General features: G+C 43.0%; 1 pseudogene; it reads right to left on the bottom strand.

The window, feature by feature from the left end:
• Positions 1-18,847: 18,847 nt before the first annotated feature.
• On the bottom strand, positions 18,848-21,659 carry LOC127756641 (hydroxyproline O-galactosyltransferase GALT6-like; annotated as a pseudogene).
• Between the last annotated feature and the right edge of the window lie 1,290 nt (positions 21,660-22,949).

The following is a 22,949-nucleotide window of genomic DNA, read 5'->3' as shown; positions in this document are numbered from 1 at the left end:
CGAGACAGTATAAATTACTTAGATCCAAGTATACCTTAACAAGGAGATTATAAGCATTCATAGCATAGCCGATTAGATAGATCTAGCATGTATCGGCTAGTACTCCGATACCACTCTATATTAAGATGTTAAAACAGATAGAACATATCAAACAAAAGCTTAATATACTTTATTGCAATAAGATCTTAATATAAAGGGCATATTTGGCATATCGATTAAGTATATAAAACATAAACCTAAATCAGGTAAGATCGGCTGAAACCCCGATACTACCCTAATTGACAACCAAAAGCAGCCTAGAGATTGAGATTCTAATCACGATTTATAAAGTCAAACTCAACTGATGCAGCTATAAGTATGGAAAGAATAACAATATCTAGACAATAAAGCCGTTGGATGTTTCATTGGATGGTGAATACCCTATATAATCTAAGTCAATATTAGTATTTAACCTAATCGGCTGTCTTCTAACGATAGATGTTGGCCGATTAAAGATAACAATATTGTCAAAGATTATATAGGATATGTGATAACTCGACGATTTATATAAACAGGATTAGAGTGTCATAAAGATGGAAGCACTAATCCCGAGAACGCAAGCCGCCATAACAAGCTTTACCTCTAGTTGAAGATCGAAACCGATGCAGCTCAACCCGAAAGCAAGAACTCGTCGAGATGAAACGAAAGTAAAAGCGTGGTGATGCGCCGAGATTGTATTGAACGATTGTTGTTTGATTACATGGGTTCGGGTCTTATTTATACCCGAGATACAAAATATGTCCTTGTCGGACATGACTCTTATATCTAACAAACTCTAAGATATCATAAGTCTTTGCGGCAGACTTTTGCCCAAACTTATCTCTAAGGAAATTACATAAAATATCCTAATTAATAGATACAATTGCCTTTTCAGGACTCAATTCGTGCGTGGCAATTCATATGAAGCACATTAACTCAACCCGACAACTTGTACCAAGTCGCATTGCCAAAATCGGCTCGATTGGCTACCTTGTCCGATTCGAACTCCGCCGATCTGGTCGCAGCCGATTCGGACTTCAAACGATCCTCGCTCTGTTTCTAAAACGATCTATCTCTTGGATTCCACTTCGGTTTCATCTTCATCCCCGATACTTAAATTACCAAATTTGGTCGTTAACAAAAGGTGCCGGTTATTTAATCAAACTAATACCTATAAGGCCTTAAACCTTAGTGTGGTTTGACGGGCACGTCTCAGGCTGGAGTGGACTGGCACGCTGAGTCCCAGCAATATCTCTTATGCAATTTAGTGATGAAATTGTATTCGTGTATGTTTACACATTGTGGAGATGAAATACACTTGTATATATGTTTGGAAATTTTGGGATGTGGGTGATATGAATTGTTGTGGGATTTTAAAATGAGTCTTCTTGGAAATGTGGAGGATGTGGATGTGCAAGATGTGAATGTAATATTTTGTGATTTTATGTGGAGGATGTTGTTGGTATTTCTTAACGACATTACTAGAAATATAATTCCCAGTTATTGTGCCAGAAATACTCCAGGTATGTTATGGTTACAGAGTTCATCCGCAAGCGCACGGATATACCATTGTAGCATTTCACCCAAGAGTATTCCAAGGGTATCGTATTTATTTAATCCTGTGTGAAGATCATAGTAGAGAGAACCGGACTAATAATTTATATGTTACTTGTAATAATCATAGTCTAAGCATTGGTTAAGATAAATCAAAGGGTAGAGTGACACACAAGCAGGGAGCTACTCATTCTCATACTAAAATATCTAAGCTAAGTGGAAAGAAAACAGAAAGAGAATCTATTCCTATACTTCTAATATACATAGTATACATATATTCTAGTTATACGATTAACTAGCTAATACTCTCTTTCCGATGCTCTCCTGGTACTTCGAGAAGCCACCCCTGACTGCCGAGTTCCTTACGACAGCCCATCATGACCATACAACCGGGGCTAAATACGGAGGAGTACCCTCCCAAGAAAATTTACTTAGGACTATATACACGCGTGGAGAAATACCCGTACTGAGCTGTCACCATCAGCGGCCCACTTCTCATCCGCAGCATATAACCCCAAATAATGATATCCCGTAATCTAGACACCACGCCTAAACTACCAGATACTACTTTAATATCATCGTCATGACATAGAGTAATTGCGAAAGTAAACATTATACCAGTACCTATGCATCTCCCAGACAAGCTAGAAGTATTATCAGTATAACATGTACATAAAGTAAAGATGGTATTCATATACTCGGAAAGTATTTCAATACCATAAATGTATAAAGAAGAGTATTCTAATAAAAGTACAAAGTTTACAAAAGAGGAAAGGAAAGCTACTAGAGCCATACCCGAACTCTTCCGAAGGCTTCCGGACTCCGATTTCTATTCTATTCCTATTCCACTAGCTTGAGAAAACTAAACTAAACTTGAGAGAATATGAGAGAGCTTTGCTTGGAGTATGTGAGTGAAGTGAGAAGAGGAGCTCTTTAATAGGTTGCCAATGACGGTTGTGGCAGTTGGAATGGTCGGAATTGCCCTCCAACTGTCATTGTGGAGTGATCCACGTCATCCAGAAGAAACCCTGCATCCAACAGTGCCAGGGGGGTTCGGCCAAACCCCCTAGTTCGGCCGAACCAGGGGCCGGCCCAACCAGCCCAAGTTTTTGTTGGCGGCCTCCTTTGTTGCTTCTCTTCGCAGACTTGTGAATTTTGGCCCAATTCATCGTGTCAATTTTGAGTTCTTGGTCCATTCATACATAAGTCTGATTCACGACATCGTCCGATTGATTTATCGTCTGATTTGATGTCGATTCTCTTCCACTTTATGGTTATTCTCTGCAAAAGGTTAGTGAACCAAACACTAGTGGAATATTATAATCCTAACATGAATATGCATTGCAAGCATAACTAGTTCTCCTCTATTTTGGTAATATTGACGGTCGAAACTGATCGCTAATGACTGTCAATAGATGCGAATATTATTGTGTCATTTTTGTGATTTCTGTGTTTCAGGATAAATATTGTATTTCACAATATATTTTTTTTGGCTTTTAGAATTGTAGGTGCCAGGTCTTATAAAGAACTGACACCTATGTGGCGGCTACGTCTGACACAAAAACCATTATAGGTGCCGGCTATAACAATATAGGTGTCGGTTCTTGGTGTCCAACCGGAATCTATAGTACTATATAGGTGTTGGTTCTTGACGTAGAACCGGCACCTATAATTTTATAGGTGTCAGTTCTGGGTGCACAACCGGCACCTATAGTGCCATATACACACCGGCACCTATAATACCATATAGGTGTCGGTTCTTGGTTTATAACCGGCATCTATAATATTACAGGTGCCGGTTATAGAACCGACATCAATGACTTTGATAATAGGTGCCGACCAAAGGGTGTCGGGCTTGAAACCGGCACCTATAGGGCCTTAAAAACCGGCACTAATGACTGTTTTTGTAGTAGTGAACATGTAAAATATGTTTTAGTATTTAATGATATTAATATCATTAAATCTAACAGTGCATATATTTTCATAATATGTTTGTTTTGTGTTGAAAATAGTACTATATTTTTCTTTAAATTTAGTGAAACTTACAGATGATTGACTAGAAAAAATCAAACAACTTATAATAATATGAGACGGAAGGAGTATAATGGATTGAGTATACTAGCTGATAACCCGTGCGTTGCATGGATTATTGTTGTTGGTATATAAAGTTAGAACTTTCAATTATAAATCGAATGCATTGTGTTTAAGTTCTATTAAAATATATACATGGATTTATTGTAATGTTTTATAGAAAAAAGAGCACGTGGAAGAGTATGCTAGCAATTTGACGAAATTTCATCATATATATATGTTTTTCAACTGATGATATTGCTCCAAAGTTAAAAAAGCAATTTTATTTTGAAAATCATGCCTAGCTACAATCATGAAATATATTAAGCTTGGAAGATTATTGACAGAAAAAAATAGAATGCAAGTGCGGTATGTATAATTCCAATTAATTCATCAAATAGGAGTACTGATTTGCCGTGAAACTCCAATTATGAATTCATAATGACCGATGAACAACCAATGGCTCAAATCGGGCCTGTGTACCTACACAACATGTTTCCTTTCGAGAGGTACATGGGCGTTCTGAAGAAGTATGTTCGTAACCGTGCTCGTCCAGAGGCAAGCATACCAAGGGGCATGGAACAGAGGAGGTCATTGAATTTTGCATAGAATTTATTGAAGACCTTCGCCCAATCGGGGTACCTGAATCACGCCATGAAGGGAAACTACGGGGAAAGGGACTCTTGGAAGGAAAGCAATAATGTCGGTAGACAACAATTTATTTCGTAAAGCCCATTTCACGGTTCTGCAACAATCTTCATTGGTAGCTCCTTACATCTAGGAGCACTTGGCTCTAGTTCACGCCAGAAACATCGGTAAGTCCAATGCATGGATTACATGGCATCACATTGATACTTTCCCCGCGTGGCTACGACAACATCTCATGGGTAACGAGACAATCAACCAACAACTGGCCTTCCTGGCGAGGGGACCATCTGGCTCGATCGCGACATTGCAGGGATATGAGATCAATGGGTACACATTCTACATGAGAGCCCAAGACATGAAGAGCACGAACCAAAACAGCGTTGTTCGTATCGATGCCATGGGACACGATGGAACTACTGACACGTATTACGGTTCCATCGAGGACGTATGGGAACTTGACTATGGTCCTCTCAAGGTCCCTCTGTTCCGGTGCCAATGGGTTAGGTTGACTGGTGGAGGCGTAATGATTGATGACAGTGGGATGACAACGGTTGACCTTAACAAGGTTGAATACTCGGACGAACCTTTTGTCCTTGCCAATGATGTAACGCAAGTCTTTTACGTGAAGGACATGTCTAGCAAAGGAAAGAAGGGCAGAGGGCCTGACGAGCCAAAGCGTCACGTAGTTCTCCCAGGCAAAAGAAAAATCGTCAGAGTTGAGGACAAGACTGAGGAGGATTACGATCAGTTGGATGGGCAACCCCCTTTCATGATGACGATTGACCCTAGCATCCTCCTATCAAATGAAGACACCGCTTACTCACGTAGCAATCATAAGGAGGGAACAATAGTGAGGAGAAAGTACGTGCGGTCAACCGTCACCGCCGATGTATTGCCGTAATTATTGTGTACATGATGTAAACTATTTTGGATGTATTGATTATCCATATAAATCAATTGTTGTATGGCATATGTTAATTACGTACGATTGTTAGAAATTTTAACAATTTTAAATCATATATATGCTAGTTATATGCGATAATTAGAATTTTTAAAAGTTTTAAATCATGCATGTGGCATTTACATATGTTAATTAGAGTTTTTAACAATTTTAAATCATGCATATGCTAGTTATATGCGATAATTAGAATTTTTAAAAGTTTTAAATCATGCATGTGGCATTTACATATGTTAATTAGAGTGTTTAACAATTTAATATCATTCATATGCTAATTATATATGATTATTAGAATTTTTATTAATTTTAAATCATGCATGTGGTATGTATATACATATGTTAATTACAATTTTTAACAATTTAATATCATTCATATGCTAATTATATATGATTATTAGAATTTTTATTAATTTGAAATCATATATTTGCTTATTACGTTTTATCCACTTAATTTACTACAGACAACAATAATTTTAATGCATTATTTTCTATTTTAGAAACACATATGTAATGAAAATAAATATTCAGTCCCGGTTCTTAACCCTAACCGGGTTTAAAAAGAATTTGGAAATAGCGGGAAAATATCTTTAGTCCCGGTTCGTAAGAACAACCGGGACTAAAGATATCTTTACTCCCGGTTGTTGAGAACAACAACTTCTCAACAACCGGGAGTAAAGATATCTTTAGTCCCAGTTGTTTTTACGAACCGGGACTAAAGACCTAGGGGTATATATATCCCCGATGCGCGCCCTCGTCTTCTCGACCAACACTTAGAAGTTTTTTCCCTGATCGATCTCTCTCGGCTTCTACTTCGCCGCCACTGCCTAGGGCATCCCCGTGCCGACACCGCCGTCGTATCTCGCCGTCGTCTCACGGGCGTCGTCATCACCGCCTCCGCCGCTGCCGCATCTCTGGGGTGAGAGCCGCCGCTGCCTCCCTCTCTCTCTCAACGACCTCGATCTCTCTCTCTCTCCCCAAACCGCCGCCGGACTCCTCGATGCCGATGCCGCCGCCAACGTCGTCGCAGCCGAACACGGCTCTGCCTCCCGACGATGCCGACCCTGACCTCGATGCGGCCGCCACCGGCGACGACGTCGCACCGGCAGTGCCGACGACGCCGCCGCGGCACACCACCGCTGCGCCGCCACGTGAACGAACGATCGATCGTGAACGAACAAAACGTACGTGAACGTGAACGAACGAACGTACGTGAATGTGAACGTGAACAAATGAAACGTATGTGAACGAACGAACGTACGTGAACGTGAACGCGAACGTGAACAAACGTGAACTTAACGTGAACATGAACGAACGTGAACGAAACGTGAACTTAACGTACGTTAACGTGAACGAACGAACGTACGTGACAGGCACGTGAACTTAACGTACGTTAACGAGAACGCGAACGTGAACGATCGTGAACGAAACGTGAACTTAACGAGAACGCGAACATGAAATACAATATATGTTGCTTTGCGTTTATCCTAATACATTTTTTTGTATGTTCCAGAAAAGACGTTGTCGTCGTCGTCCCTCAAGCCGGAGTGGTAGCTAGCCCTCGAAGGAATTCGCGCAGGCAAATGATTTAAATATATGATTGTTAGATTTTTAATGCAATTAAGACTATTAGATTTAATATACGACACTTAGACTTAGCATATATGATTATCTAGAGTTGTAATGTACGACACTTAGACGACTTAGCATATATGATTACCTAGGGTCCTAATATACGACACTTAAACTTAGCATAGTTGACTATTAGAGTTTTAGTACAAGATTATTTGAGTTTTAATATAAGATTATTAGATTTGTAATTAGACTTAGCATATATGATTGTCTAGGGTTCTAATATACGACAGTTAGACTTAGCATATATGACTATTACAGTTTTAATATAAGATTATTAGAGTTTTAATACAAGATTATTTGAGTTTTAATATAAGATTATTAGATTTGTAATTAGACTTAGCATATATGATTGTCTAGGGTTCTAATATACGACAGTTAGACTTAGCATGTATGACTATTTGAGTTTTAATATAAGATTATTAGAGTTTTAGTACAAGATTATTTGAGTTTTAGTGTAGGATTATTAGAATTGTAATTAGACTTAGCATATATGATTGTTAGAGTTTTAATACAAGATTAGTACAGTTTTAATGATTATCTAGAGTTCTAATATACGACACTTAGACTTAGCATATATGATTGTTAGCATATAAGATTGTTAAAGCAAATATGACCTATAGACTTAGCAACTATTTCTTGTATGAACAGATGGCTGATCGCGATGAGGAACAGATACTGTACGATACAATCGCGGAGGGAAGCAGCCAGTACTGGAACGAAGAAGAGGGGAACGAGGATCCAAACCAGTACTTGAACGAGGAAGGGAACGTGGAAAGGGATGCGGAGGGGAACCAGGAGGGGAACATGGAGAGGGATGCGGAGGGGAACGAGGAGGAGGAGGCTAGTGGAAGTCAGCCCTCCGCTGGACAGAAGAGGGCACGCGGGCAACGAGGTGCCGGGAAGAAGCTAGAGGGTCGGCACATCATAACGGAAGTGGACGAAGACGGCCGACCTAGTGCCCCGGCAAAAGCAACCAAGAAATACGTACGACACAGCGGTTGGGTTGTGCGAGATAACGTGCCTGTTAGAACGGTGTACTGGTACAGAACAAGGGCACGCGGAGATCATGAGAGCTTTGTCCCAGATTCGGAGAAAGAGATGATGTGGACCACAATGCTCGAGACATTCACCCTTCCCGCGGGTACAGAGGACAAAGTGAAAAGGTGGACTCTAAAGAAAATGGTAGGACAGTTTCAGAGCTTCAAGGGAGATCTATACCAGAAATATATCCTGAATGGGCAGACACTGAACTTCGACACATTCCAAAAGCTAAGGGATCACTTGGACAAGTTCGTTGCATATAAGACAGGTCAACAAGGGGCAGGCGATGATGGAAAGAAACAAAGAAAATGCCGCCAAGAAGAAGTACCATCACCACTTGGGGTCAGGCGGCTATAGCATCGCGATGCCGAAGTAGGAGGAGATGGAGGCAAGCTTGCTTAAGAGGGGTATCGAACCGGCCACCGCTAAATGGCCGCATCGATCGAAGTTCTGGTACTATGCTCACGATGGAACGCTCAACACAGTTGATGGCTCCCTGGTCTTCTGCGATCAGATACGCGAGGCTGCGCGTAGACTAACGGACGCAGTGGAAGCCTCTTCTCAGGGCACGTTCCGAGCCGACAGAGAGAAGGACGAGCTGTCACTCGCCTTGCAGACTCCAGAGCATCCAGGACGAACACGAGGGAAAGGGGCGATTACTTGGAAGATTGGATTCAAGGAAGACATCCACACGTACAGGAGTCGGATGAGGAGCAAGAGAGATACCGAGGCGAAGATTGTAGATCTTGAGTACAGGGTATCGAGCTACGAGCTCAGTATGCAAGAGGAGGTGGCAAGGAAGGTAGATGAACGCATGGCCGCACATCGGTCCCATGATCCCCAGCCGACCATTCCTCCTGCAATGGTGAGCCCTTCAAGCAATCGTAGCAGCTACGCCTCAACGGGGCAGGTAGGATCACAAAGCATGGACGCCATGCAAACCCAGGACAAAACCACCTGCCCCGTTGATGACATCACTCAGCGGACACCATGTGAGCTGCATATTCCCTTCAAGAACTTATCAATAAAGGTAAGCTCATAGTTTATAGATTTTAGACTTGTTCATTCCGCAAGTTGCTGCTTATATATGTTGATTACTAATAAATAACCTCTCACCATGTGAAGGTGGCGTCGGGCATGGCCATCCCAACGAACCCTTTAGGGACTTACCACTCCAGGCTGATTCCAGCAGGATACTCCAAGGTCAAAGTTGAGTTGGTGGAAGGCGCGTACGAGGACCTTGAGTTGGATTACCCTGGAGGAGACGGTGAGACGCATCTACAAGACACAAGCCACGCCATTATACTATGACGCAAGCGGTACATCATCCTCCCTAGGAGACAAGCGGCGTCTCGTGCACCATCTCTTCCGGCTCCGCCATCTCCTCCTTAGGCTCCTGCACCATCTCCTCCTCATGCTCCAGCACCGTCTCCACCTTAGGCTCCTGCACCGACTCCTCCTCAGGCTCCTGCACCGACTCCTCGTCCGGCACCATCCAAGTCAAGGGCCCCCCAAGCTCCACCCCCTGCCCCCACAAGGGCAACAAAGAAGGCGAAAGTTGACGCCGCAAAAAACGAGGACCCGGGGTACGATTGCATGCAAGAGGAGCTTGACGCTTATGTGGCATCAGAAGTAAGGAGACAATTGAAGCCTCGAAGTCCAGAAAAGAAGATTCCTATAGACCCGAGTGTTAGGAACTTCTTCAGGGGTATGTCTGCACCTGCAAAGGAGGCCATAAAGCTATCGGACTATGAGCGAACACTTAAGAAAGCATCTTCTGGAAAGTCCCTCAGCTTGGAGAGCAACCAAACCAGGAGATCGAGCCGTTGGTGACCGGTGAAGATTTTGGAATACAAGAATTTATTAATGACACCAGGCTAACTACGGATCAATTGCTACGAGGCACACCAATCGAAAAGGCGGAAGTGAAATACATGTACGAACTCGGTAAGCCGCTTGTCAAGCGTGAGCAGCTGTAGTCCCTACCCACGCAAATGTACAAATTCCATCAACTGTACATGGAGATGAGCGCCACTGGTAGAGAGATGATCGGAACGAGGATCAGGGACACGGACTTCTTGCAAGGAGATGATATTCTCTGGATCAATTTCAAGGGTATCTATGAACTATACCAGCTGGACGCCCTCAACGTCTCTATTATGAGTTGCTGGATTTTATAAGTATCGTTCAGTTAGATTTCTTATTACGTTTCCTTTAATTAATTAGGTCCTTGTATATAAGTAGACTATATATAATATATACTTCGTTTTATCGTTGTAGAATGGAGATTCAAAGGGCCCGACAGCGGGGGGTTTTCGATACTGGATTCATCGACCCTCGGAAAGTAAACGTCACAATGCTCGACCAGTATCCACAAGCCATAGAGGACAATCTCGTCCATCTCCTGAAGGCGCAGCATTACAAGACGTTCACACTATTGCCGTACAACACAGAGTTAGTTTTTATTGTCTTCCTATACCAAATTTCATTCCCGTACGAACATGCTAAGTGTTTCATATGTAATGCATCCGACGCACATTGCAGATTCCACTGGGTCCTTTTACTCTTCGACTTGGAGGCCTGCATTGTCAACATATATGACTCAATGGATAAAAAAGAGTCTACGTTTGACAAGGTTTTCGAACTTACAGACATGTTATAATTAATTGCTACTACGAATCATAGCTTTAAACTCCATCTAGGGCTTGGTATCGGTTCCGTCATTTGGTCCGCGGCAAATGGAGAGAAAGACTTAGGCGGAAGTTTAATTTTCCTGTGAGTACACATGCTCTACATTTATATTGAATATCCAATTCAAATACATACAAGTGTATATTAATTAGATCTCTCGCCGTTTGTCATTTATTTATAGTGCGCAAAGCAAAAGCAGGGAACTAACTTGTGCGACTACTACGTGTGCGAGTATTGCCACTGCCTTGCAGACCAAATCATCACCACAAGAGAGCTCGATGTACGTACAAATAAATTCAAAATTTCATTGTGTACGTATCGATTTGTTGTTTAATTACTAATTAATTTCATACATTCGTATAGATTATTCGCATGAGGGATAACCTCACACACAAGGAATTTATCGCGGCGGTTCAAGAACAACTCATGGGATTCATCAACGAACAAATCCTTGATCCCAAGGGTGAATTCTACTACGACGGAAATACAATTCATAGGTCCTTAGCTTTTGAGATAACGACTACTACTACGTCAAAATCGTAGCTAGCTAGGACATCATAATGGATTGTAATTAATACATGTCTATTTTTCTATGTGCATGTACACATTTTCTTTAATGTAAATATATATTTTGGTCATATATATATATATGCACATAAAATGTTAAGTGCTTTCATATGTATATATATATATATATATATATATACATATGCATTTGCATAACATATATATGTATAAATACATATATATTATGCATGTATATGTATTGAAACATATATAAATATAAATATATATATATATACATATATTATGCATATATATGTATTGAAACATATATATGCATGGTTTATATATATATAAACCATGCAGCAACAGGGCCAGAAAAAAAAAAGGTCAGCTCGATCTTTAGTTCCGGTTATTTCACCCGGGACTAAAGATAGCGATCTTTAGTCCCGGATTAGTAGTCCCGGTTTTAACCGGGACTAAAGGGGGATTACGAACCGGGACTACAAACGCTTTCTCCACCAGTGCAAATTCCATTCGTGGAGATTATGGGTACCCAACGTACTCACACGGCTGGACTATCTAATTGGTTACACCGGATATATCATATATAAGAGTAGGACTCGAATATTACATTTACTTGTGTATCAAGGAACGGCCAGTAATCTTGGTCGATTAAGATTGTAGATTAGATATAGGAAACTTAAATCGTATGGGGATATATTAGCTTCTATCTTGTAAGATTGCTCCTTCGCCTATATAAGGAGGGCTGGACGCCCCTTTGGGAGCTGATTCACAGATGAGATCGTCAGATCAATACAACATCCGGATGATACTATCCCTAAATAGGAGTATGGTATCCCGTGCGGGAGGAGGGCGGCCGGCCGCTGGATCCCACGCCTCCACCGCTGCCGCGTGGAGCTGAGGCTGCCGCGTGCAAACACCGACAGCTGCCGCGCCGCCGCTATCGCCGCGCGCCGCCGTCGCCAAAGCTGCTGCCGTCACCGAAGCGAGGACTCGCATAGTCGTGGGAGAGAAGAGATGTGTGAGAGAGAGATAAGTGAGGCGTGGGAGAGAAGAGAGGACTCGCACATAAAGATAAGAAAAAGAGAATAAAGCGGGAGTACTATTTCTGTGTGCGGCTCTCTTAATAGGCCCGCACGGGAAAATCGATTCATTTTCGCGTGCGGTCTATTTAAGAGGACCGCACGGGGAAATCGATTTTCCCGTACGGTCCTCTTAAATAGATCGCATGCGGAAATAAGCCGTTTTTTCCGTGCGGGCTGAGTTACCACCCGCACGCAATCTAAAAGGGTCTCTTTCCAGGAAAATCATTCATGTAGTAGTGGTTTTGAAGGCGCAACGCGAGGGTGGTAAGGTAGAGGAAACGCCGATTGAGTTTCTTCTTAAGAAGTGTGATGAAATCAACCTGAGTCACCGGCATCATCCTCGCTCGAGTTTTATGGATTCTACCGCCGTCGACACCATCTTCTGATCAAATCGATATCGGGTATGTCATTCCAATCAAACCAATGTTCTTGTTAGATAAATTTTTAGTTACAGATTGACCTCATGGTATTTAGTTGCTTCATGTTCTGGGAGAATCTGAGACGGAGTCGTCGCCCTTACACTGTTGACGCCAGCTGCTAATTCTCGCCTCGAATCCCTATCATGCATGCATGTTGTCCTTCTCTGCACGCGGACTAGCCGGATCGGCCAATCACATGGAGGGAACACGTGCTGACTTGAAGCACATCAACCAACAGGGAGAAGCTTTACATATGCTCATGGCCCAAGCATCGATCAATCTTCCTCACGCATGCACATACAGCTGTTATATCTATCTATAACTAATATAAATATTCGGATTTTTCTTATGGTCACAAGTGGGACGAAAGGCACCTTCGTCCCATGCGTTGCGCCTTCAAAACCCCCGTAATCCCTATTGCACTAAGAATCGAATACAGGGAAAACACATCCCAAAATCGGCACAACTAAATCGGATGAACACACCGCAAGAAAAAAAAACAAAATTCAACCAATCTTTGCCCAAAAAATCAACCACAATCATCACAAAATTACAAAAATAATCATCCAACATACATACATCACAAAATTTCACTCCTGTCATGCCCAGAAATTACCGCCGGATCCACCCTCGGCCGTCGTCGCCGCTGCTAGATCCATCCGTGGCCGCCGCCGAATCCATCGCCGTCGGATCTAGGGCGGGAGGGAGGCGAGAGGGGAGAAGGGAGCCGACGCTGGCCCGCGGCCACAACCACCGCTGATGGACCAACCCACTGACGCGCCGACACCGCCATCGCCACCGGATCTGGGGCAGGAGGGAGGCGAGAGGCGAGGAGAGAGGCGCCGCCGCCGTATCAGCCCACAGCCGCCGCCACCACCACCGGCGGATCTACCGCGGGAGGGATGCTAGAGGGGGTGGAGGGAGCCACTGCCGACGCTGCCCCCACCCTCGGATCCGCCGTGGCGGCCACCAACCTGCCGCCACTGAGGCGACAGGGAGAGGAGGAGGGGGAGGGGGGGTGCGCCGCCGTCTCATTGAGAGAGGGGATCGGGGGCGCCGCTCGCCGGTCGTTGCTCCACGCCGCCGCAGCTGCTCGGGGGAGGGGGCATCGCCGCTGTCGTCGCTCGGGGGAGATTGGGGACGGGGGGAGGGGGGAAATGAATCCTAGGGTTAGAGTTAGAGTTTGGGTATATTTATTTAGGTTAGGATTAATCTGGACCATCCATTCAATCGGACGGCTCCAGATGCACCCGTATCGGGCCGCCGGCCTATTGGGCCATCGAATGGAGGATGCAAAATGGACTTCAACGGAGAAAGGAAACAGGCCAGACACATAGAATAGACAAAGGGAGGGACTATAAACTTTTATATATTCGGCCCAAATCTAGAAGGGAGGATTTTATTCCTTTTGCCAATTAAATAATTGTTAAATGATGTTTGTATTATTAAAAATTTGCTAGAATTTAATAAAACTAAATTTAACCATGTCATTTTATTTCTCACACCTGATTTACTTATAAATTGATTTAATTATACACCTACCTACTTAAAAATACTAAATATTTCAGCAAATTTATATTTTAATTAATTACATTATATAATTTTCTCTTAACTTTTCCTCAATTTTCTAGTCTGTACACTTCCTGTTGCAACACATGGGCACTTATGCTAGTATTTATATATATATATATATATATATATATATATATATATATATATATGTATGTATGTATGTATGTATGTATGTATGTATATCAGTATATATATGCTCTCGCCTAATATCTTGGTCTTCTTTTAAATGCATGAACTTGTTGCGGTGAGTTAACATCGCACGACTTCATGTCCAAGTTTCGATCATCGTGCACATGGTTGCCCGAGTTCTACGGAGCTCCTGGTTGCTTGCAGGTGTTAAACTCCTACATCACTAGAGTTTATTTCCCTTGCAATTTAGTATTATTTATTAGATTGATTTCTAATCTCAGATTTCTAAACTCAGATTTCCAATAAATAATCCAATGAACAAGCATTATTTATTGGATTGATTTCTAATCTACGGAGTCCTCAATCGACTCAGTAGTGCCGTCGTCTGGTGTTTTCGCCTATACGGTTGGCGGACTCCGCCACCGTTGATGGGCGTCTTCGCTTTCACCGCTAGCTACTTGCGTCGCCGCTGAGTGGTCTACTCACCTCTACGGTTGGTGTACTCCGCCTCTGCTAATGGGCATCGTCGTCTTCACCAATGGCTGCCTTGTCTACCGCCGACTATGTGACATCGCCTTAAGGGGTGGCCTGTGCCGCCGCCGTTGATAGGCGTCCTCATCTTCACCTCTTGTTTGCTTCCGCTACTGCTGACTGGTGTTTTCGTCGCCATGTATGGACGATCTTGTTCCCACATCGGCCACCTTTGTCGTAACTGAGGGGATACTAAAAAGCTAAGTCATTATTAATTTTATTCTGTATGATATTTTCCTTCTTCTCTGCCTCACTACATCAATTGATTCTCCATTGAGTAGTGAGTCAGTGCCTATCAAGTTATGTAGGTCTATCATATTCATAATATTTATCTTGATTGCTTGTAAAATAATCCGAGTAAAATAAAGTGCCTATCAAGTAAAATAAAATAAAGTGTCTATCATATTCCTGATGCTTTCCGTTTAGTTTGTCAATGGATAGTTGTCTTTGGGTCGATTCCTAGCACCTGGGGGCTCATTGGATGGACTTTATAACACAAGGTGCTAAGTATTACTTGGAAGAAATCAAAAGCATAGAGATAAGAAAATTTATTTCTGCTCTTAGCAGTTGCAAAAGTACCCGAGTAATAAATTCTGATCCATGAAACTTTGTTCCATTAATGAAGAAATAATGTCATTCATATGCATGTCTGGGAAGTGCTTCAGCCGACTCCCAGTGCTTGGGGACTATATCTAGTTGAGCAGAATGTTTAAACGTGAGGAGTCATCTGCTCGGGGAAATCAAAATTGACAAGTGGAGAAAAACATATTTATAAACATTTTAAAATGCTTGAATTTTTCTCAAGTATTGTATTTACATCGGATACTACTTATCCTACATGTTTATTCTGTGGGATCCAATTCTAGATGTACATAGTAGGGATTCATGGCTATATGCTTATCTCCTACGCTTCGAGAATGGATCAGTCAGAACATCACTGCCGGCTTGCCTCTGTCGCTGACTGGTGCCCTCGCCTCCACGGTTGGCCTATTATGCCACCACCAGCGAGCGTCTCCGTCTTCACCGCCATCACCCGCCTTGTCTGACGATTGGTTTCTTCGCCTTCATGGCTGTATGTTTTCGACACCATTGATTGGCATCATTGTCTTCCCAGCCGACCGTCTTATCTGTCGCCGAGTGGTTTCTTCACTGCCACGGTTGGTGAATTTCGCCACCGCTGATGGGCGTCATCGTCTTCACCATTGGTCGCTTCGTCTGCTGTTGACTGGTGCCCTCGCCTTTATGGCTCGCCTACGCCACTACCACTATTGATGGGCGTCACTATCTTCATCGCTGGCAGCCTTCGACTGGCTTTTTTCCTCTCCACGACTACGCGACTCCGCCATAGCTTATTGGTGTCATGATTTTCACCGCCGACCGGTTCGTTTGCTGCCAACCGGTCTACTTGCCTCCACGGTTGGTGTACTCCGCCGCCATTCCTGATGGCGACATCATCTTCACCGCTGGCTCACCTTCGACGCCGGCTCACCTCCGCATCCAGAATTCAGTTCGCACACATCAAAAATTATTCACTCGCCCAACAAATTTCACAGAATTCACCTGAAGTAAAATAATCAAAATGGAATTGCAGGGGTCCCCAACCGGTCTCCTCATCAGAGTGGGACTTCCAGCCCTCACGGCGGAGCGGGGTGCCCCACTGCATTCGGTAGTAGGTGTTCTGCTCAATCACTGGCCTGCCGCTCCAGTCGCCGCGGATGCATGTGTTGAAGTGGAGGATGCGCAGCGGGTACTCGCTGTCGACGGTCTTTAGCCCCTGAAGCTCCATCATGAACTGCGTCACCATGATCGATTGCTCCCCCTCCCTCAGTACAAGACATAAAAATTACGTGATTCAGTACAAGACATTCAATTAAAAGCTGAAAAGTTAAATAATAAATTACAAATCAGTGAAACCCAATTTACTAAGCTTGGAGCAGAATAGGCTGGGACCAAATATTATCATATTAGTGAGTCAAACTTTTCAATGGAAGGCCATGAATATCAACTTTTAGCTGACTTGATCGACACGTAAAATATCTACCTCATGAAACTCTAGGTTCCACCCTCTCTTCATTTGGTTGATAATAATGCACAATTATAGTTAGATTGAAAAAGTTTTTACACAAAGCAGATTTCAGTATGGCAATATTGCGTCCGTAGAAACATTGGGACCTCCTTTTGTCCCTGTTTTTACCTTTTTCCAGCAACTATTCAATCAATTAAGAAGTTGAACATGCAGAAAATATCTATTTAAATTTGCTATAAATTATGCCTAGAAGGCAAGAACCAATTCTTCTAAAGGAAATTCATGCAAATAGTTGTTGGAGGGGGCCTTGTAGTTTTTTCTGGACATCGAATCCAATAATTAACCCGCAGAAAAAGCTAACCTTACAACTACAGTGGACAAGTATACTATCATGAACGGTATATAAGAACAATTGTAAGAGATAACTCTGACACCAGTAAGAGATAAAAAGAGAGAAGTGTGATCCAATATACATTATCATTAATTGATCCATTAAATCATCCAGGGAAAGGCTTATACATATATAAAGAGAATGCATTTTCCTTGAAGTCAGTACTACACACATCAGTTACTGTGAAACTATAATTTCCACGTTGACTTGAAAACTCAATAAAGCAAAACATGTGTTCTCACACTTACAAATGCAGTGTGTGCTTCTCTTGATCAATCAGAACTAAACTAAGCATTCATATTTATTCAAAATTTATTAAAACTTAGCTTGCTTTATCCACCACGTCCATCAATCCTAGAGTCCTCCTTGAATACAACCTGCAAGACTGGACCGATCATTCCAATCTCATCCTCTGGCTGACTTAAGAAAAAAAAACATCTTTTATGAACATAAAAGATCCAATAAAAATACTAATGGCTGCATTGTGTTGCATAGGAAATTATGTTTGCATGATCTGTAGTCAGTAGTCTTCAAAATTCAGGGATAAAAGAGGAATGTGAGCTCAATTTAATTTCAACAATAGACTCTCATTATTCCATCCCTTTAACAGTAATGCATGCCTCCAAAAGATTCTGAAACTTTTAACTCCATACAATGATTTTCAGTTTTTAATGAATGAACAATGGTTTTCTCTAATAAACATGAATGAATACTTACACCACATGAGCTGAATTTCATGGTAGTGTCCTCATGATATCACAATCCACTGAAATCAATGACATGTAAAAAAACACTATTGGGATGAAATAGTACGTTATGCACAAGGTAATTGACATGGAGTATATGACATTAGTATATGACATTATAAGGAAAAATCAGAAAGCTGCAGAAAGAAGCACAGTTGAGAAATTGCGATGCAGTGGCCGGCGGCGTGGAATCCGTTCGTCATGTCAGCGACGAATCACGAGCAGGGACGCACCCATTGTCGTCCGCATCGGGAAGATGCCAGTCCAGGCAGGCATCGAACTGCCGCCGCCCGCCGAGGCGCTACTACACTGCTTGTGACCTGCACGAAGGCCGCCCGCCTCCTGTCGCGCTTGTCCCGACCAGTGGCTGTAACGACCCGCCTCTCCCTGCTCGAAGGCCGCCCGCCTCCTGTTGCGCTTGTCCCGATCATTGGCTGTAACGACCCGCCTCTCCCAGGCCCGGCCCTCCCTGCACGAAGGCCGCCCGCATCCTGTTGCGCTTGTCCCGATCATTGGCTGTAACAACCCGCCTCTCCTAGGCCCGGCCCGCTTACATTTGACAGCTTTCATAGGTCATAGACTGCCCTCATAGACCAACACAAGTCTTTTCTGCACACTTTGTCCTCACTCGTGCGCACTCGGGAAGAATTTCCTGGTCGGTCACCCATCCCAAATTACTCCAGGCCAAGCACGCTTAACCCTGGAGTTCTTTGGAAATCGGATTCCGAAAAAAAATTGCAACTTGTTGATATGAGTATTATAGAATACTCATATCAACAAGTTGTAACTTCTTTTTCGGAAGCGTGCTTGTCCTAGAGCAATTTGGGATGGGTGACCGGCCTGGAAATTCTTCCCGGGTGCGCACGAGTGAGGACAAAATGTGCAGAAAAGACTTGTATTGGTCTGTGATGGCGAACCCAGGATTTTCATCCCGGATGTGCCCACAACAAACCAAAATAGAAAACTCAAGCACAAAAGTACCGGGTGCGCACGAGTGAGGACAAAATGTGCAGAAAAGACTTGTATTGGTCGGTGATGGCGAACCTAGGATTTTCATCCCGGATGTGCCCACAGCAAACCAAAATAAAAAACTCAAGCACAAAAGTACAGTTACATCTTAAATTATCAAAATGTAGTACAATTAGTTCAAATTAAGTCTTAAATTATTAAAACACAATACATTTACTCTTTCTTGAGTTTCTTCAGTTACTCTTCCTTCATGTCCTTTTATAACCTGAAACGGAGGGAGTACCAAATGAGGGAAGGTTCTTATTGGTCATTACTAAATTGTCATGGAAGAAGAATCATATACAGTTCATTTGGTGAAGTTAATCTATTGTCTCTTTCTTCCTATATATATATTTTTATGCTTTTTAAACCAATTGTTCAAAGTGATAATTAAGGTACTCTCCTTTTTAGGGGAAAACAGGAGGGCACGCCCATACTGCATATGTACTAATAAAAGGACAGTTGGTGCGCAGAGTAACGGAAATTTTTTTACAGAAAGCTACTCTATAAGATAGTACACTCAGTTTTTGGTCTCTGAATTCCGACACAATGGCACCAGCAATATCAGAAGATATAACATATCCAGGACCATTTGCATACTGTGGATAGACCTCCGGCCACTCCTGTGATGTTGATAAGCAAGATTAGAATTATCCAGTCTAGTAGGGTTGCTAGGGAAAAAAACTAAAACATGACATAACCTAAATGCCTAACTGATTGAAAAACAATTCTACTGACAACACAGATAGATAACTAAGGATGTTAAAAATAACCAACAAAGATTGATATCTCAGATCTTCGATTGTGTACACCTTAAAAGGACCTTTCATCACTTGCAGGAAGTTATTGTTCTTCACACTGGTTTGTATAAAACAGTAGAAAAAAATAAAAATTTATGCAAAGATTTTGATATCTACAGAGGTATACAGTGGTTTCAGTCTTCAAAACTTTGAAGATAACTGGAAATTCAGAGACAGCACACAGCAAAAATAGAGAAAAAAAAGTTGCAAATATCAATTGCGACTATAATAAGCATCAATAAAACACATATTTTCAGTTTTTTTACTATGAACAATGTTTGGACTTCGAGAGTAACATTAGTAGTACATATCCATAACCAAGTTATTCTTCTAATGGAGTCAATCACTCATGACTAAAGTAATTAGCTTGTACATTTCAAGCAAATAGAAGAAACGATGACAAAAGGTGCATACGCAATATTATCTGACAACCACCATAAAAAAAAAATACATATGCTTTACCTCATAAGTTACAGCCCATTTCCCATGGCGTAGCGGCCTGTGATGGAAGTTGATATTTCCTATGTGGAGGCTTCTGGCACTTTGTACCTTGTTGACTTCAGTTATTATTGAATCAAGTCTGACAAAAGTATCATCACCGCACTTCACTACATACCTAGCAGAGACAGCATGAACCTGAGCAGACAAGTCAACCAGGCAGAAAATATGAAAATAACAGCTACAGTTTATAGATCATTAAATAAGAATCAGTTTGAGCAAGAAACTTGTTGGCATACCCCATATTCACATATTGCAAGAGTCTTCAAAACAACTAAATCATAGTTGTCCAGGAACGGCACAAAAACAATGTCCCAAAAAAATTCTGCTTCCTTTTTCAACTGCACATTCACTTCTTTTCGGCCATGCACGGATAAAGAAAGTTCATCAGCTCGGGTTTATCCGCGTCTAGAATCCATTTATCACACTAAAAAAATTATTCACTTGATCAACAAATTTCATAGAATTCACCTGAACTAACATAATCAAAATGGAATTGCAGGGGTCCCCAACCGGTCTCCTCATCAGAGTGGGACTTCCAGCCCTCACAGCGGAGCGGGGTGCCCCACTGCATTCGGTAGCAGGTGTTGTGCTCAATCAATGGCCTGCCGCTCCAGTCGCCGCGAAGGCATGGGTTGAAGTGGAGGACGCGCAGCGGGTCCTCGCTGTCGACGGTCTTTCGCCGCTGAAGCTCCATCATTACCTGCGACACCATGATAGGTTGCTCCCCCTCCCTCAGCACCGCGATCTGAGGGTCACCCTCGGCGTGCACCGGCCGTGGCGTCGCGACCACGGTGATGTGGGACCCCAGCGTCAACCCGCACGGCAGCTCCACCACGCGGCCCCTCCCATGGAACTCGTCGGCAGACCGCATGACCGACTGCGGGCACTTGGCCGCCGCCTCCACCTCGGCGGTCGGCGACTCGAAGGCGGCGGTGTCGAGGTCCTCGAGTTCCACGAACACACGCGCTGGAGTGGGCCAGCGCGGGATGAGTTGAGGAGGCCGTGGTCGAGGCCGGAGACCATCCCCGAGAGGCGCCGGCCGCGTGCGGAGGGCCCCGAGACCGACGCGGACGCCGCCAGGCAGGGCTCGTTCACCGGGTGCATCGGGGCCGCCTGCACCCCGCTGCCGGCGAGCCGGGATCGGTGGGCGTCGAGGGAGAGAAAGAGGGCAGAGTCGGCACGGTTGGGAGGCGCGATCTGGGCGGCGGATGGGAGGGAGGTGCAGGAGAGAGGCGCAACGTGGAGCAGGTGCGGGTGGATCTGGAGGGAGGTGCGGAGCGGTTGGAGGTAACTCATCCTGTGAATTTGATCATTGGATGTGTGACATAATGAATGAGTAAAACCATTTGTTCAACTATAGGATAGAGTAGGGGTAGATTTGCCTGCCCACCGATCATCAGACCTGGACAGTCCATATACTGTGTCGCTCACAACACAGGGGCATGAATGATTTAAGTTTTTCAGCAATAATGTATTATAAGGTCTAAAACAAACTCGATCTCTCAAAACACACATCAATTCCAGAATTATTACTATGTAATTCTGAACTCTTAACTATATGTTATTCTCATTGGTTTAATGGGATAAGTCCACTGTGTGGCTTAGAGAACCATGATTGGCCTTCTTCCTGGCATATATACTTCGAATGCAGCTGTGTATTTCTCGCTCATGAACGTTCCGCTTATAAATTAATTATTCATGAACGTTCGACTTTGATTAGATTAGGTATTTTGCTTGCCACTTCTTTCCTCCAAACCAGACATGAAGCTAGTCTCAGCTAATGTACTGTATAATGACGAAAACAAATTGTATCGAAAATTTGTCCAAAAGTTCGGTTTCTCTAAGAACATTATTGGTCCAGAATTCTCAGACAAAAACTGGAAATAGAATCATACAGTAGGATGTCCCAATACATCCTTGGTGTACAGTCTAGACAGATTTCTATCATCCAAAAAGGAAATTATGGCACCTATAATTTTCCACAACACAGCTATATATGACACTGAAGCAAAATGCAAAATCTCGAAAGACAGTGTAGAGTAACGCAACAGATCAGTTTTTTATTTCTTGCTGTGCTCCTAATTCTCTTTTATCAGTCCTTTGGTGAGCGTACGAGTCACAACCACATATTTCTCTATTTACTTCCTGGCATTGGTAATCAATATCTGGAGGAATAGTAAATTTGTTGGTGTATATAAGTCACCGACACATCCTAGCATCCCCAAACCTCCTTTATATAGAGCTCCAAACCCACCACAGGATATGAGTGACCTTACTAGAAAATAGCATCAGTTTAGGACTGAATTTTACCAAGTGAATTCCTGTGCTCAAACATAGAACTGGTTTCTTACGATTCCAGCACCCACTGGTACATTGCAATGTTTTCGGTGCTGAGTTTCAAGAAACATTAGATATGGGAAGCATCTGGAATCGCGCAGTGACATGGTCCTCAGGATTTCCGAAAATTTTGGTGCACCAGTGGGTAACAGTTGAAAGCGAACTCCTGCACAATTAAGATAATCAGAACACAGTCGAAACAAAAGGCTCCCTGTACTGCATAGGTTGGTGCCGCTGTTGTCCGTTCATGTGGGGCTCGTTCTC

Source organism: Oryza glaberrima, chromosome 12 (genome assembly GCF_000147395.1).
Source record: "Oryza glaberrima chromosome 12, OglaRS2, whole genome shotgun sequence".
NCBI lineage: Eukaryota > Viridiplantae > Streptophyta > Magnoliopsida > Poales > Poaceae > Oryza > Oryza glaberrima.
This window is presented reverse-complemented; position numbering and strand designations above follow the sequence as displayed.